Source organism: Anomaloglossus baeobatrachus, chromosome 5, assembly GCF_048569485.1.
Source record: "Anomaloglossus baeobatrachus isolate aAnoBae1 chromosome 5, aAnoBae1.hap1, whole genome shotgun sequence".
NCBI classification, from domain to species: Eukaryota; Metazoa; Chordata; class Amphibia; order Anura; family Aromobatidae; genus Anomaloglossus; species Anomaloglossus baeobatrachus.
Window position 1 is genome coordinate 322,461,514 of NC_134357.1, and position 3,530 is coordinate 322,465,043.

Sequence of the window (3,530 nt, forward strand, 5' to 3'; positions counted from 1 at the left end):
CTGCACAGGGTGGGGGGGGGGGTGTGTGTGTGAGCTGAGGCTGCACAGGGTGGGGGGGGTGTGTGTGAGCCGAGGCTGCACAGGGTGAGGGTGGGGGGGGGTGTGATCTGAGGCTGCACAGGGTGGGGGGGGTGTGTGTGAGCTGAGGCTGCACAGGGTGGGGGGGTGTGTGTGTGAGCCGAGGCTGCACAGGGTGGGGGGGTGTGTGTGTGAGTGTGAGCTGAGGCTGCACAGGGTGAGGGGGGTGTGTGTGAGCTGAGGCTGCACAGGGTGGGGGGGGGGTGTTAGCTGAGGCACATTGCTACAAGGGGACAAGGATGCGCACATTTTTACAGAATGGGAAACAAGATGGAGCACATTACTACAAGATGTTGGCCAAAATTACTATGCGGTGGTTATTGTAAAACTATTACTTACAAAAAAGGAAAAAATATTTATATATATATATATATATATATATATATATATATACACACACACACACACACACACACACACACACACACACACACTACACATTTGTTATAATGGACAAATGAAAAATGTTCAAAAACAGTGATTCAAGGGTGTATAGAAAGAAAAAATGGTACCACTACCAATGTCACTTTGTCCTGAAAGGAATGCGGCCCCTCAAATTATTTTTTCCTGTGTGCGGCCCATACACCCAGCCGAGTTTGAGACCCCTGCTTTACAGCATAGCGTGGTAGTGGTGCTCAGGTTGTCTCTCTTCTCCACACTTAACTCACATCCTCTTATCTGGGGGAAGTCAAGACCTAAACTTCAGCTGTCTAGTCTGCAGGGATCCAAGGAGTTGGAGTGGATGGCTCCGCCAGAATTTTTCCTCTATTACCTGGCGGGACAACTTTAAGACATTGGGCCCCTGGACGCTGGGCTGCAAACTCAGAGGATCATTTGGCACGTGCAGTCTGTTGGGCTTCTTGGAGTCAGATGGGCCGGGCGTACCGAGGCTGTTGCCTATCCTCAAGTTGGCACAATCAGTATGGTGACAAGCTATGAAGGTAGCACACTTTGAGGAGTTGATGGCAGAGCTCCCATTGAGGAATGGGTTACTTCCCCACTCTGATCATCCCTCAGCGCAGTTCTGGGTTACTCAATGTTCTTCTGTGGGATTTTTTTTTTTTACCCTGGGAACTAACACCTTCAATCTTTTAGGCAGGTTCAAATAGACTAATGTCCCAAGGTCAGTTTGTTTTTTGCTACCTTCAAGTTCCAATCCCACTTACAGAGAACAGGGGCCAGGAAATTAATATCGTCATTCCTAATGATAGGTATCCTGAAATCACAGGGACCCCGGGGTTTGATAATCGACCATATATACAGTACTTACCTGTAATCGGTGGGAGTGAAGTCGACCTCTTTGCCAGTTCAGGAAATACGTAATTACTTACCGGTAATGTGTTTTTTTCCAAACCCATGATGGCACCACGAAAGAGGATCCGCCCATCAAGGAGAGGAAACCTGCATGATAAAAAAGTCTGCTCGCCGCCTCAGTTGATTACAGAGCATGAGAGGACCTCTGAAAAAAAGAAAGAAAAAAAAAAAAACAGGTTAACGTAAGGCCCCCACCAGAATACGTGGGAAAAGGGAAGGTGAACCAACCAACAACCCCCAGTGCAGGGAGGGAATATAAGGGTGCCGTCATGGGTTCGGAAAAATCACATTACCGGTAAGTAATTACGTATTTTTCCCTCACCCTATGACGGCACCACGAGAGATTTACAGCAAAAAAAAGTTTAGGGAGGGACCACAGCCTGTAGAATACGCCTCCCAAAAGGTGAGGTCGGAGAAAGAAAGATCCAACCTATAATGCTTATAAAAGGTCGAGGGTGACTACCACGTGGCAGCTTTACAGATATGTGCAATGGAAACATCAGCCCGTTCTGCCCAAGAAGATGCTATAGCCCTCGTGGAATGGGCTTTCAGACCCACAGGAACGTCGGCACCCTTAGGGTATGTGCGCACGTTGCTTTTTACCTGCTTTTTTGCTGCTTTTTCTTCTGCGCTGTTTAATGCCAAAATGGATGTGTTCTTCTATTCAAGCAAAGTCTATGGGAATTTGGGTTTCTTGTTCACACTGTTGTTCAAAATGCTGCCTTTTTGTGGCAGAACTTGGTCAAAAACTCAGCTTTTCAAAGAAGCAACATGTCAATTGTTTTTGCCATTTGGGTTTTGCACTGCAAAGCTGAGTTTTTGACCAAAGTTCTGCCACAAAAAGGCAGCATTTTGAACATAGTGTGAACAAGAAACCCAAATTCCCATAGACTTTGCTTGAATAGAAGAACACATCCATTTTGGCATTAAACAGCGCAGAAGAAAAAGCAGCAAAAAAGCAGGTAAAAAGCAACGTGCGCACATACCCTTAGACATGTAAGCTAACACAATGGCGTCTCTAATCCACCTGGCCAGCGTGGACTTAGGGTACCTTCACACTTAGCGATGCAGCAGCGATCCGACCAGCGATCTGACCTGGTCAGGATCGCTGCTGCATCGCTACATGGTCGCTGGTGAGCTGTCAAACAGGCAGATCTCACCAGCGACCAGTGAACAGCCCCCAGCCAGCAGCGACGTGCAAGCGACGCTGCGCTTGCACGGAGCCGCCGTCTGGAAGCTGCGGAGACTGGTAACTAAGGTAAACATTGGGTATGGTTACCCGATGTTTACATTAGTTACCAGTGTGAGCAGGGAGCAGGGAGCCGCGCACACTGAGCGCTGGCTCCTTGCTCTCCTAGCTACAGTACACATCGGGTTAATTAACCCGATGTGTAATGCAGCTACATGTGCAGAGAGCAGGGAGCCGCGCACACTGCTTAGCGCTGGCTCCTTGCTCTCCTAGCTGCTGTACACATCGTGTTAATTAACCCGATGTGTACAGCAGCTACATGTGCAGAGAGCCGGAGCCGGCAGCACAGGCAGCGTGAGAGCTGCAGAGGCTCGTAACTAAGGTAAATATCGGGTAACCACCTTGGTTACCCGATGTTTATCTTGGATACAGCTTACCTCAGCTGTCAGACGCCGGCTCCTGCTCCCTGCTCGCTTCATTTGTCGCTCTCTTGCTGTCACACACAGCGATCTGTGTGTCACAGCAGGAGAGCGGCTTTGAAGAAAACGAACCAGGGCTGTGTGTAACGAGCAGCGATCTCGCAGCAGGGGCCAGATCGCTGCTCAGTGTCACACACAGCGAGATCGCTAATGAGGTCACTGCTGCGTCACAAAAAGCGTGACTCAGCAGCGATCTCGGCAGCGAGCTCGCTGTGTGTGAAGCACCCCTTAAAACTGTTAATCCCCTTTTGAGGGCCCTAGAAAGAGACAAACAGGGACTTGTCCTTTCTCCAGGAACTGGTGACAAGAAGATACTGGATGAGACAATGACACATCCAGACAATGCCATTGCCGTTCCTCAGCACGCGTCAGGTTATCACAAAGAGGGCAGCACAATTTCCTGGGACGTATGAAACAGAGAAACCACCTTAGGGAAGTATGCAGGGTCAGGGTGCAACACTACTCTATCG